Source organism: Linepithema humile, chromosome 3 (genome assembly GCF_040581485.1).
Source record: "Linepithema humile isolate Giens D197 chromosome 3, Lhum_UNIL_v1.0, whole genome shotgun sequence".
In the NCBI taxonomy this organism is placed as follows: domain Eukaryota; kingdom Metazoa; phylum Arthropoda; class Insecta; order Hymenoptera; family Formicidae; genus Linepithema; species Linepithema humile.
In genome coordinates this window covers 30,281,894-30,297,363 of record NC_090130.1, presented here as the reverse complement: position 1 = coordinate 30,297,363, position 15,470 = coordinate 30,281,894, and the positions used below count along the sequence as shown (strand labels likewise).

At 38.3% G+C, this 15,470-nt stretch overlaps 1 protein-coding gene across 12 annotated transcripts in view; it reads right to left on the bottom strand.

Annotated features, from left to right (window-relative positions):
• The window catches only part of sei (seizure), a 103,566-nt gene that overhangs the window by 69,303 nt on the left and 18,793 nt on the right, over positions 1–15,470 (bottom strand). The gene's annotated exons all lie outside the window — the stretch shown is intronic.

Below are 15,470 nucleotides of genomic sequence, written 5' to 3'. Positions count from 1 at the left end.
GCCGATAGTAAAATTGAGAAACCTCCCATAAAAATCCTTGGATCACGCCCAAATAGTCGTTTCGTCCTAGCAACGCCTAACATCCTCGTAAAGTTTAAATTGTTGCTCGAAGGTGACATAAAAGTGCTAGGTTGCCCGATATAAGCTCCCTGTTACAACTTCGTTATATGAAATCGCACCAATGTAGATGTAACGCGGAGTTTATCACAACCTGTTTATACACTCGCGGATACTTGCGCTCTCGGATATAGTCCCGTAAAAAAAATCGTATATTTTATCTTTGACTCCAGCCACGAGAAACATAAACAGAGCGATATCGGCTTCCTGAAAGCGTCAACTCAGTTTTCTACAGCATAATAATAAAAAAAAAAAAAATAATCATCAAGATTGTGAATTAATCTCTTTCATCTTCCGCACTTCCCCGAAGCAGGAAACTGCTCTTGCTAATTGCGAAAGTCATCGCAAGCCGTGACAGTCGCAGAAAATCAGGCAGATAAGATATCAGAAAAATGTCACTTCACTGCTACGGGTTCAGCACTAGTTAGTTAGAGAAGTTGAAAATCTTGCGCGGGAGGAAAAATAAAACGTAAGTGAAATAATTTTGCGCGTAAAGCGATAATAAGATTTCGTCGAAATACCTCGCCGGCTAATTAACGGTGATATTTATGAATCAAAGCACTTTGGACGCAATTCAAAAGGAATTAACTAAAGGGAAGTGTCTCCTGTGTGAAAATGCGCCTGGTCAGAAACGGTGCCAAGATTGCCACCTGGATATTTCATGGTAAACGTCATCTCCGTGTAGCGTCAACATCTTTGATAAGATCCACATGTACTATCGGATTACACAAGCCGTCAGTTTGACTCTGCGGTACCACAATAGAATGCTTGTTTTACGCCGTGATCAAACGATCGCTTCTTAGATCTCGATCGATGTCACGGTCAAGGATGGTATCATTTTCGATGCTTTTATTCTATATATAACTACATCGTATATAAAAATATTTTTATACAATAAACAAATGATAAATTACTTAAAAGTTGCTCCGTCAATGCCTGATGCAATTTTTTTCCTCACAACCCATCGACTGCTCTTTAACACTCGTGAAAATACGATTGCGCAATATTTTATACGATATTCCTAACATTATCTTTGGCGTATTTCCGATTCGTACTTTGTCACATCATACAAAGATATAACTCGAAATAGCATGGTCGTTCGACACTCTGAACTGATAACGGAAAAAAAATTGCGCAATTAATTTTTAATGCCATCCGCCGCAGCTATGCTACATCTAAACTACTTAAGTTCGTTTTCTGCGCTTTTCACAAGTAAAAAGTAGTAATATAAATTTGTATTCAGATAAACAGAGCGTATATTTTGTATTATAATGTTTAGAGAGTTATTGTCAGCGCGCAATTATCTTGCCTTTATTCGCATGGCAACTGTCGAACAGGCCGGACATTCCGTATCGCAATTACGATAAATACTAATATTATTCTATACAAATTGTCAATCAATATTTTGCGTTTAATCAACTCCGTTGTTATTAATGGTTAGGTAAATAAATATTTTATTTTGCAAATCTTTGATTTTAATTTGTACATTAATTTATCTTTAAACATTATAATATGAGACAGTAATTGTCTCAAAATGCGAACACATACTACTTTTTATTTGTAAAAAATGTACAAAAATAGTTTCGATGTAGTATAGCTGCGATAAATAGCGCATAAAATGTAACTAATTTTTTATTTTCCTCTGTTATTGTTACCTGTTCGAAGTATCGAACAGATTGTATTTCCGTACGACCGTGCTATTTCAAGTTACATCTTTGTCATGACGTGACAAAGTACGGGTCAGTAATGCGCAGAAATCAATGTCGGGAATGCCGTACAAAAATATATGCGATTGTCGTATTTTCACGAGTGAGTGCTACGAAAGAGCAGCCATCAATGAATTATTGACAGGAGGAGGAGGAGGAGGTCCAAGGGATATCGGGCAACTTTAGTAATGAATTTATCACTTATTTACTATTTATGTTACATGGGTTATATTAATCATTTATTCTCGCAACAAAAATATTTTATCACTGTCGCCTATCATAAATATTTTTTTATACGCTAAAAATACTGTCGACACACAAAATTTTCAAGAGATGCATTTATGTATACCATAAAGTTATGATAAAATTATTTTACTCGAGCAGTTTCAGTATAAACCGTATTATTTAATTATCTAGTTGGTTAAATTTTTACTTATTAAATAATTAAGTTTTTAAATTATTTATTTTATATAAATGGACGTTAAAAGATGAAGTAAACGAAAAATAAATAAAATAGATCAATCAGTAAAATACATTTTTAGGACATAAAGTATTTATCAAATTTCTTCAAGGTGTTCATATTGTATGAACGAAGATATCGAAATAAGCCAAACGCGTTTTCGATTAGTGTGATTATTAAATGTATTTATTCTTGCAATGCGCCAATTTTATTTTGATCTTTTTTAACCTATTCATCCATATTTGTTGATAACTCGTCTCAGAGCACGATAAAATAACACAAAATCCAATAAATATTTTGTTGCAAAAGAAAAATTTTCTACATCTTAATAATTGATCCACACGCAATTGTGATAACATATAAAGGAAACAAAAAAGCATCTAGCTTTTCTCGTATAAAATTAAGATAATAATCTTCTTAAAAAATAAATTTTAAAATTGTTTGTTGCAGTGGGACAATTATTTGCAAAGACGTGTTTGTCTTGGATATTTCTAGTTTTAGTAATCCGATTTGTGTATGTGAAGGTCTCCGTAACTAAATTAACCAAGACATTCCAGACAAGCGTTCCGTTTCTCTTCAGCAAGCCCCAGTAGCGTCGTTAATTTCTCACACCTCGCGCGTATTGTTAACGCTTAGAGCAGTCGATACATGTGGTTTCTTCAGCAACGTCACGACAAGCTGTCCTATCGATCCGTCGACGTTCTTGCTCTCTTTCTCTTTCTCTTTCTTTCTCTCTCTCTTTCTCTCTCTCTCTCTCTCTCTCTCTCTCTCTTTATCTCGGCTTCTCTTTGTCTTTATGTAGAATCACGCACGCCGCGACAGGTCACGCATAGTTGGCTTTTTACGTTCGGTTGAAATGCAAGAGAATCGTTTTCGAACGCGCGCAACTTCGTGGATTTCAAGCACGACCACGAAGTGCATGTCTTGCCCCCTCATAGATTTTATAGAGATAACAATCTTATTCCTAAGAAATATTCAGTAAGCTTAATTATAAGCTTAATTATGAATATATTGTATAACTATAATTATAAAATTTGCAAAAGTAAATGACAAAAGTATGACTTAAAATGTTTTTCTCTCTCTCTCTCTCTCTCTCTCTCTCTCTCTTTTTCTCTCTCCCTTTTTGTTTTATTTTCTATCAATATAAAATATTAATTTTTTTCTTCTATTTTTATATTGTGATATATAATTATTTAGATGTGTAATAAGTGTGGTGTAATATGTAATTAAGTAACTAGATCTGACTTCAATTTGATTTCAAATTCAATTTTTTCCAATTATTTTTGTTTTCTTTTTGATGGTTACTTATAAGCTTTTATATGTTTGCTAAAAAAAGAATGCCAACAAAAGCCAATTAGCATTCGATTAGAAAGAGCTTTGACAGCCAATCAATGGAGAATTTTTGTTATCGGTTTGTAACGTTGTTGTTCTGATTGTTAACGTAGAAATATAACAAAGGCGCACTCTTTTTGTCCACGTTTCAATACATTTTTGTTTGGCATCTGTAATATAAAAAAAAATTGGTTTATCCTTATGCGCACGACTAGAAGAACGATTCGGATATAATTTAATTTCCGTGAATAAAAGTAAAGCTGCTGGATTTATCTTCTTGTCTTCAAAGTGATTTTTATTTTAAGCTGAAAGACTGCCAAGTTTTTAAGCTTAATTCAAAATATTCCGTCTGTTCGCCGAAAAAAATCTTTATTAACTATTCCAGCAAATATTATTTTTTTCTAGAAGAAAATATATGAGGTCATAATAAGAGTTGATGTGCCGGAAAGTGTGAAGTTTTTCGGCCGGCTGGTGCTGTCAAAACGGTTAAATGATATCGCTGGAAACAGCGTTTCCCACTTCGACGCGTCAGATAAGGCGCGAGAGACGGATGTTTTATCTACGCGCGGTTCCGGCCCGAATGGTCACTAGGACAGACATTAAAGATCCATAGGTGTAAAAGGAAAAAAAGGATGGCGAACACGGCGGAGATACTGCAGCAGCTGATTTTATGAGGACGATGTTTTGAAAACATACGCGCTCGTAAAACTCGACAGTAAAGACAGCCATTCGTTGCGAGCACGCGAACCGTACGCAAAGTAAATTTGGGCGAAATGAAGTGCGCGGACTCTTTTACGTATGATATCGATGCTAATCTAAACACTTTAAAATTTCATGCTTCTAAAAACAAGTCCTACGACGTAAAAAGACGGTAGAAGAACGTTTCCCACCGGCTTGGAAAAGAGATATATAAATCTCTGTTATAATAATAAGCAAATATAGATAAAATTAATTGTTTAGTTATTCTTAAAAATATATTATTACGTTAATGAACATGAATTTTAGAAGATAAGATTGCATGTATTACAACTATGGAGGTTATGGAGGTGATATAAACATCTATTCACGCTGAAACATGAAATATGCATTATCGGTTGCTCGCTATCGTAAATTTGACAATATTAATATACGACGTGACATAATTCTCGCGACGGTCGTAAAAGCCATTCTATAGCAAATTGCCGTTGACGAATCAATGCGTGTTCCGGCACGACGTGTCGTGTCGAAACGTGAGAGGAAATTGCGGACGGTTGTATAATAATCGGCGGCAAACTGGCGAATACAGATCAAGGCTCGTTATGCTTTGACCTCATTAGGCTCTTCTTGTCCACAAAATCGTTTCAAAGCAGTTGATGGAACATTCAGAAGAAAGTGGCGATTCGTGTTTTAAATGTGTTTTTAAATATTTCAAAATACATCGCGCTTAGATGACGATTACTAATATTTTTTAATATTGTCGAAAATTTAACAAATTCTAGGTTTTATCTATGTATATAGATATTATGTACCAGTATACATGCATAGTTTGAGAAAGAATTGAATCGATTTCTATAAATACGCGAGAGAGGTGCGAGAAACAGCCGGCGGGCGGATAACGGAGACTGCGAGAATAAAGACGTGAATTCGGGAGGAATTTTCATCGAAATACGCGAAGTAATCCGCGAAAGGAGGAAAGAAAAAGGGCGCTTGTTGTCGGATAAAAGTCCAGAGGGTACAATTTCCGAGATCGCGCGGCGTCTCAGCCGTGACATGACGATGCTGAAGAACACTCGCTTTGTTTCACTCGAGTGATCTCGTCTCGTTAAGTTCTCGTGGTGCAACTTTCGGGCCGACAATAAGAAGAATCCATTGTGGAACCGGCGGTTAGGTAGGCGAATTTAGAGATGGAGGGGAAGGTGATGCGTCACCGGGGGTGAATGCACTCACGACCCATCCAGTATCGCTGGCGAAAAAGAGGGTGAAAAAGAGGGGAGGGGAGGGGGGGGAGAGAATGATATCGGACGCTGAAGGGATAAAGAGGATTGCGCGCTCTCATCGATCCCGTCTTCGGAACTTCTTTCTCGAAAATCCGATAATCCGCCGTCGCCGGCCGCCTGATGAAATATCGTCGTCTATCGATCGGTTCGCAAGAAGGATCGATGGTACGAAAGTAATTCTCAAGCTTCCGCGTCGTTAATCCTGTTAGTAAAAAATATTACATGTTTAAGCTTCCGGGATCGTTTCCGGATTAAAATTACCGGAAGACCGCAGATGTGACTTTCCATGCGAAAAGCGAGCACTATTACCAGGTAAAAGGAGGCTCGGATAATTTCGCAAAACAGCCGCTTTTGAGGGATTACTCCGCGTTTTTTTTTTCTTCTTCTCGCGAGAAAGAAATTGCGGACTGATTTATGGAAGGATCGTCCGTATATCATGCTGTACGGAATAACGACCGGTGGTGGCAAAAAAGACGGCGCAAAGTTTACACGGCCTATACTTCAAAGAAGCGGACAAATTTCTCGCATAGCACCGAGCTGTCGCGATGCGCATCGATTTATTTCCGCGAACGCCGGCTAATTCACGTGCTCGCGCCGCCTATAATTTACAGCACGCCACTAGAGAAGCACACACGGACTGGTGCTATACGGTGCTAATATTAGAGTAACGGTGAGCGCGCGCGAGCGTAACTGTAACAGTTTTGTGGTGTCCACGGGACCTCGGGCAGAAAGAGAAGAGTCCAGTAGTCTGCGTCTATTTTGAGACCACCTCGTGTAGACAGTAATAAACTCCCGTTGATACTTGCGCCTTTTTGTCGACATTCTCATCGCCATGGATAGCTTTGTCGTTTTACGACGCCAAAAATGGTTAATAAAGGAAATCCTCTCTTAAATCAAATCATCTGTAAGTACACAATACTCGATAGTGTACGCATACTGTGCTCTTGTTAATCGAGAGACCAACAGTCACTCTTGCTTACTCTTTTATAAATAGTGTAACGACATAAAATCTATTTTCAAATTTTCGGATATTTTTTCAGACATCTTATTTAAAATCTATTTTCTATTACAGATCTGATTATTGAATTAAAATTGATTTGTCTTGTACAATAAATAATGAGCGATTAATTTTACGAAAAACATGGGTCTGCTTGACATCGATATTTTTCATTTCCTATCTAGGAAGCGCTCATTGAGCGAGGACAGGGAAATACAACCGTGAACAACAAAGAAACGTGTGGAGAGGTGGATATTTATGGTTATCAGCGAGGGCGTAAAATAGGCGAGCCTACGAAACAATAGTCCTGGCCGACGGCCAAACATATCTCCGGCGTCCCGGTTGGTCCCGGTGCCGCGGTGTAGGAAGAAACAGGCGGAATTTGATAATACGCAGCGAGGCGAAGATAGCGGAATGAGTTTCTAAATTTGCAACGCGGCAAAACCGAGACCAACCGCTATAAATAAGTATCCCTCCCTCCTTGGGACGCTGCCACACTCCAGAAATAAGCTAAGTCCACGCTTAATCCGCGATACTAATTTACACATGGCCCTTTCTAATCTAACCGCTTTTCTCGGCTGACCTTGCGAGGGGTGCGATCGGTGATTCGAAAACAGGTGTCTGTCCCCGATCTAGCGATTTTTCGTAGGCTGCTTTTTAACTGCATCTCGTGTATGAGCACCAAAATTTCTTTTTGCTGATAATTTGGTTTTTCTTAATTTTGACAGAAAGCAGATTCGACAGAACTCTTGAAATTTCTCGGAATTTAGATGAAATTCCTTTCAATTCATCCACATATTTTTATGCATCTCGCATTGTGTTGTGAACAACGGATAATTTTTTTCTACTGGACGCGCGCGGAAAAGCTTCTGCCGATAGTCACCGTATGTTTCATGACATCGTGTCGATATCCGGGAGACGAATGGCGGATAACGGAGTCAGGTCACGATACCGCAGTGCGAGCGAGTGGTTAATAGGTTAACGGCTACCTCCAATTGGTCGATGACGCTGTACCATCGTGACGTCACGAGTGCAATGCCCCTGTGACGTGACAGCGTGCGGTGCAGGCCAAGCGATGCACAGAAATAACGCTCTTTCTCTCTTTCTCTATCCACCCCTTCTGCCTTTCCTCTCCTTGTTTATCTTATCCTCTCCCTGCCGCATCCCTCTCCTCATCTGCCATCTTCCTCTCGTGCCGATTTTCACTCTCTTTCTCAAGCTCGTTCCCTTTCCAAACTGTACTTACGAGATTCAGCCTCGAAACTCGACGACCAGTACACTTGCCAGAAATGGCCACGTGACCGGCGATCCTCCTAGGAAAATGTCTTCGTACAAAGTGGATAAAACCCCGAATTTCGAGTCTTTCTCACACACACACACACACACACACACGCGCGCGTGCGCGCGCGCGCGCGCTCTCTCCCTCTCTCTCTCTTTTGCTAATCGATCCTAATTATGCGATAGAACATCGTGCACTTCGTCGAAAAGATATTTCCGTCCACCTGTGGCCAGAGTTAGAACTTAGATGGTCTAATCATAACTCAGGAATGTCACCATTCTGGATCACAAATCTTAGAGGTCGGATGTAATGCGAGCGTTGTTCCCTTTGCGAGTCAATAAATTGTGCTTTAAGTCCTTTTCCACGAAAATTTAAACTAAACTGCATTTTCATCCGCGAGTGCATTTTCAATTTTTTCCGAACGTGAAGGTGAAGTCTATTCGAAAGCAAATAAAGAGCAATATTTCAGCGTTTGTTTGGTCTTTGAAATTATTGATACGATTCACAGATACAGCCGTTATTCTCTCGAGGATCGAACTGGAGTTAAGCTATTTACTGTGCAAACAAATATCGTATCAAACTTTCGTCTCTTGTTGACGAACACGTCCCGTTTCCCGCGAGGCGAAGTTCGCCGTCCCGGTATTCTCTGTATTCTCGTTGCCTTCGACCTTACAAGGTGTTCTTACTCGCGGAAGTAGCAGGTGACATTGTCAGCAAGACTAATTTCGCCGGTGCCTTTGAACGTGTGGCCTCTTTTCGCTCGAGTAGAAGGTAGGCATCTCCTCCGGTCACCTTCCTCAAAAATATCGTCTTTAGACTCTCGTCTTTAGATTGTCAGCCCGCGAACGAGCTTTTTCCTAACAACGGGACTTCAATGGGAAATAGCAATTTCGGCCTTATGAAAGAGACGGTGGAGCTAAATGTGGAACTAAATATAGCATTAGATGGCACAGTAGGAAATGTGAGTTTGATATTCATCCGGCCAGCTTTAGCAGGAAAAGCTCGTGAATTATTTAAGCATTATCGGATGTTCAATTCCAACAGTCGGATAATGTTACAAGTTGGATAATATTAAATGAAGAAAGAGGCTTCGAATATTTTTAATTATGCGTTCTATTTCGACATTTCGATCGATTTTATTGATATAAACACGTGGAATAATACATTACGATGCTGAAGAGTATTTCGTTCCATTTTTGCCTGAAAACTATATTTTCTCTCTTCCTTTATGTAATGCAATTCATCGTTAGAGAGAAAAAGAGAGCTCAGCAGTAAAAGGGGTGAACTGCTTTAGATTCATAACTGTCATCTTCTTTCTTACGGATTGTGAAATGTATATATTGCGCGTCGCCTGAGCAAAGAGAATCTATACGAACTTTTTAAGCAATAAATTCGGAATTAAAGAGGATATAAAAAGAAAAGCAATTACAAACAAAATTTTAAAGTTCTCCGATGCTATAAAAAGTTCATCAGATGTCGAAATTCTGTCGACGATCGCAAAGTAAAGCTTGGTAAGCTCATTTCATCAAAACCTCCTGTCAGAGCAGCCCCGTAAATCACGAGGACGACGTGGAAACTCAATTCCAAGAAAGACTTACTCTGCGAGTGTCTGAGAATACTACAAATAATGAGGGTCCGAGAAGCTGGGACTTTTCGTTAAGGTCGAGTCGATATTTTAAAGCTCAATGTAGAATATTAATTACGCGTTTCTATACTAAAAATATACCTTGGGAGAAGCGTAACCTTGACTTTCTCGCCAAATATCTAGATGTATAAATAAAGAAAGTTAGTGGGAGCGCAGAAAAACTAGAATGTGCAAAGTAGTATTAGAATTGGTTTGCGGAGTTTCTAAAAGCCGGAATGTAAATGGTTTATTTTGCCTGTAACTTGCATCATTATATGCGTTCTATCGCCATTATAATCGCATCTATTGTGTTTGAAAAAATTATATAGCTATAAATAATTTAAGATTAAATAACAAAATGGCCGGTTCTTTTAAATTGCTGTAAAAAATTATTAAATATACTTGCGCGGAAGAGAATGTGATTTTATTTTCATGAAGTGCATTTTCTAGGAAATGCATAAAGAGAAATAGGGCTATATAATCGTAAGAGTAAATAAATTAAACCTACAATTTCGGAGATCCATTACTCTTCTTCCGGGCTCCCCGAGTTGCAGCTCATTGCTTGCTCTTAGTCGCGCCAATTCCCGGCGGAATTCAACGAAGCCTCGCATGAACAGGCCGGAAATCGATTTCGCGAGAGCGGCGGAATCTCTATAGCGGTCCGAGAACGAATGAGTCTCTTGTCGGGAGCGCGATCGAGCTTACAGCTTCGCTGGTGTAATATAAAAGATTCACAAGCAGATCCCGTGCTGCTCGCATCGCGCCGTTCTCTTGGGACGTAGAAATTGCGGCCGCGCCTACATAACGCGACGTACGTGAAAATTCAACAGGTAATATTCAAAAGCATTTGTCAAAGAAATTGTTACAACGGTTCTAATGATGATGTCTGGCCTAATTCTATTATAACAGGCAATAAATTAAAATTTTTAATTTGAACAAAAACTCCAATAATATTATATCATGCTTTAATGTGAGTTTGTCATGTATGTTTGTAATTCCACAAATATGTTATTATTAATGCAAATTAATATCCGAATTTTATTCATTGACAGATTTTAGATACGTATAGTAGTAAGTTCCGTAATTAATCAGGCAAGAATATTAATGACAGTTGTAAACACATCGGGGACAATCGGGACAAATTAAAATTTTACAGTTTCCGGGGATCGATATATATATATATATATATATATCTAAGATATATCGATATATATATATATATATATATATATTTTTGAAATATGTGATACGCGCAAATTTTATCCTGGTCGACAAAGAGGCTATCGAAATTTTTTTTCGTGAAGCGGAATTTATTCACCAAGCGGGTGAGATAACACAGCGTCCGCGAAATTGCGCATTCGCGTGATCAATACATCGACACCTTTTGATAAAGCGTGGTTTTCCAAAACGAAGCAAATTTGGAGCGTGGAAAACGCTATTCTAAAATCTTTGTAAAATCGTCTGTAAAATTTTACATCATAAAAAAAACTATACTGTAACATTATAATACCGAAAGAATATTTTCTCACATGCAATTCTCATTTTACGTAGACTTCAATATTATTGCTATATGCATACAGTAATAATTACTTTATGTAATAATTAATTATCTAATAATTATATTATAAAGTAAAAAAAAGTTTATAATATCGGTTTTCTTATTTGAAATTTAGTATATTAAAGTTACCAACGTGCTCAGACATCTTCCAGAGTATTGAAAGCTGTAAGCTCGATCAGTGAATTAAAAGTTACGTCAGTTCGCTAGTCATATACTTGTACCACGTGATCATAAATATAACGATTTCTTCACTCATTATAATATAATTGCATTAATTTTTAATAATTATATTATTTCTTATTTTTAATCTCAACAATTTTATAAACTATTCGACATATTAAAATTACCGCTAAAAATACTGCAGTATTCCGTTCACTAGTTTACGCGATAAACCCGCACGAGTCTTTGAACCAAAAGCCATAGGCTCAATTAATTTGTCTAACGCGGTGAAAGATCTTTTTCCACCATGACACCGCGACGAAGATTTTCTTCTCTCGCGATAGAACGGTCTGCGTACACGCAAAAGCTCGGCCCGCTGCCACCGCGGAGACTGTAAGCTTGCATCTCAGGCGATGCCGTGCCGGCCGGCCGTTTTCCCCGACAAGCGGGGCTTTCGAAATCGAGCCAGCTTGCAGCCTCGGCCCGACAAGAGCCGATCGACCGGCCATGGCGCAAACGCCACGAACGCCAGCACGCCGGGTCGTTGTCCTGTGACGCCACAGAGCCGAGCTTGCAGCTATCGTTGCTGCCGATGCCGTAGAGTGGGGTGGGAAGGGTTGGAGGAGTGCTGTAGGCGGTTGGTGACGTCACACGTGGTAGATGCCACCGGTGGACCAAGCATACGCGGGAGGGGCGAGTTCGTGCGCCGCTCCGTGATGTCATTGACTAAACGACGTCGTGTGTGTAAGAGAGGGAGAGAGAGACACGCGAAAAGGAGTACGACGAGGAGGGAAGGCAGGTGTTTTTAGGAACGAGAGAAGGGGGTGGAATACGAGCACGGAGCTATTCTTGGATACCTCAAAACACCGTCCTCGCGACCGCGTGTTGCGTAACTATGTGGGAGAGCTTCTCTGAAGGAGAGGCGTTCGCGAAATGGCCATCGTGGCAGAGGACGGACGAATGGAAGAGATCGAGCGGAACGGAGAGAGAACGGCGGCCAGATGTCACGGTGATGTAATTACGATTGGTTCATTTCATTCTTTATTCCGCGGCGATACAAGTTCGTAAAAAATTGAGTTCTCGACAAAAATTGAAATCTTTGTGCAAATATAGCGATGCTTCAGAGTAAACAGGTCAAATTGTAATAATAGATTTTGCGTTAATTCTTTTTCACGAAAAATATCGAGATACAGAAATAATCTTTGAATTATAAATAATGAAAAATAATAGTAAGAAGCATTAAATTGATACGTTTTACTTTAAATCAGTTTGCCAGTCGACACTTGTCTAACAGTTTTCTTACTCAAGTAAAAACAATTTGTCAGGAATGTCCCTTGACAAGTCTGTATCATTTAACACCAAAGGATTAGCGTTAATGAATGGGCGTTTCCATATCTATGACAGGATAATTGATGTACGCTCACTCTTATCTATCTGCAATTTTCATAGCCCAAGTCCATTAATCGTCCTTTTTAATTTGGATTATGTATAATTTTTTTTACCCGTGTGACGCGTTATCGCGAAAGCGGATCGGTTGACAACTACCAATTACATACATACATCTTCGTCATGGATTAGTTACAGTGGCAATTTATCTTTTCGTGAACTACGTAATTTTATTATTCAACTCAATATTGTTAAAAAAAAAAAGAAAAAAAAAACATTATTTCATTGCGCGATATTACGAAAAGACATTTTTCATATTTATTTCTGTTTTTGACAGTTAATTTTTGTGAGATAACATTTATTTATTAATTCTATTTTATGAAATTGGTTAATATTTGAAATTGCTTTACTTTTTCCAATAATTTTTTTTTTGGGATAGTGCAAATATATACTTTTTGACATCTTAAATTTCATAATTATCAATGCTATATTTCAGTCGTTAAAAGTTTTGCATAATTAGTTATAACTGCAGACCTATGTAATGGATGTCGCAGTCGTAGTTCGAAACTCGGCAGTCCATTGATTAATTTTCCATGCCAGTAACTGCATCTAACACAGGTAGAGACCCGTGCAAGGCCGCGCAAGTTATAAAGCTCCCATTGCGTTAATTCTCACGGCGATACGCGCTTTCTATGTTTCGTAAATCGATTCTCTCCAAGCGAGCCAGATGCGAAATAATCGATACAACATGCAATAGTAGTTCAATAATAGTCACGATGCGAAATTGTTGCCTTACTTATTCCTTTGGAAAAAAATAATCACAAAGAGAGAGAGAGAGAGAGAGAGGGGCAATTTATCTTGCTGTGATATAATTTCAAAAACAATATAAATTCGAAAATTTTTGAGTATTGAATAACGTAGAAACGTTTTAAATTCTCTACGATTAGGATTTGCTTTCATCAGTAAAATAGTCTTTATCTTATCTTCTTAGCAACTTCTGAGAAGCTATTGTGCGCTTTCCTTCGGCTTGCAAAGTGGCCATCAACGTCATGTGATACGCGGTACTCCGAGAGGAGCGCGGGAGTTTATTGTTTTAACAAAGGGTGGAATCACTGTGGCACGTAATTATCCGCGAATCTCTTACGCTAACATTCACGGTGTTTTGCTTCGCAAAATGGACTGCAGATGCTCGTAGTGGTGCTCTTCGCTCGTTTTGCTTCATCGACACTCCGATCTTCCTACGTAGCGAGGTTTAATTAAACCCCTTAATTAACGCGTCTCGCAACAAGGCAGAGTACCCGTCCATCTTGCGCGAGAGAAAAGAGGAAAAGTGGGGAAACTTTTTGTTCCGGTGCAGCGTTGGCATGACACTGAGGAACATGGGAAAAGAGATGAAAGCAAGATAAGAATGTGTTTGTGCAAATTGCGCTGCCACAGCACCTATTAATTACATGCCTTGTCAGCTAATCGCTGATAAATTATTACATACTATTTCATTTACGTAGTCGATGATCTGCCACATATCGCTATTAGATATTCATGTACGTTTTTCATTCAAACAGTTTTCGACGCTAACTTCGTTTGCAAAATGGAATTACATTATTTCATTATTTTTTTTATGAAGGTGTTGTCCGAAATCTGAGAAGTTAAACTAGCTATTATAAACCTATATGAAGCCACGTGAGGTGGGAGGTTCTGCACTATGACTATGATAAATTATACAGTGGTGACTATTGATTTCACCGCGGCTAAGGTCAGACGCTACGGTAAAATCGAGTTCGAAGTAACCACTGGCCTGCGAACAAATTCAATCTTCCTGCTCCAAATAACGGAACTTGTCTTACATTCACTGTACATCTGTCGAAGTCTTTTCGCTGATTTGTTTCAAAGAAACATATTCCCAATTGAATATGAATAGATTTTGGCATAGTCACAAGACTATTTAATACAAAAATAAAAATAAAATGTAGTCAATTAAAAGATCAGTCAAATCTACGTTAAGAGACTAAAGAACAAATGTAAAAAATCAATTTTAAAATAAGATCAAAAACCATTTGTAAAATAAAATAATTTTCCATCACTGATTTGTGCGTAGATTCATATCATGCGTTTCTGCATAAATTTCTAATAATACCTCTTTCACCGAAGAGAGATTCAGAACGGGAGATGGCGAAATGAAAGATGCCTACTACGTTTGCGACTTTGCTACTAACGTCCAATAAATCTTTACGTGTGAGACAACGCGCTATATTGATTTATTTCCGTCGGCAATAACCGTAAAGTTAGCGCGACACTTCGTGCGGATGTTTATCTCGGCTGCTACGACAGAAATGGCAAGACGTTTTCGTGACATTATTCGGTGGACGGAAAAAATGTTTCCTGCGTCATGAAAATAATGTTTTTAAAATAACGACAAACATATTCAGATTTTCGCGGAGACAATTTTTTCTCTAACTATCTTTAAATTAAAATATATCCACTTTTCTTTTCTTTCTCCTTTTACATATATAGATATGTGCAGGTGCCGCGGAAGTATTTTTCATCTGAGGAGGCAAAATTTATAAAGGGGATACACAATACATTCATAATATGTATATATATGTATGTAACTCCATTCAAACACCAAATAATAGGCCACTTAGTGGGTAATATAAATGTACGAAAAATATTTTGTTCTAATTAACTTAATGCGCTTAATTTTTTTCGTTACTCGTGTATTTTCCTCGTGTACTTCAATTGAACGAATAAATAGTAAAAAAAGGGAAAAAAAAAAAAAATAACCCATTTTTCCATCTTTGATATAAATATTTGGTACTCGATATTTTCGATCATGAAATACCTGAAGAAAACAGAAAAATTTCAGGGGGGGCTACGGT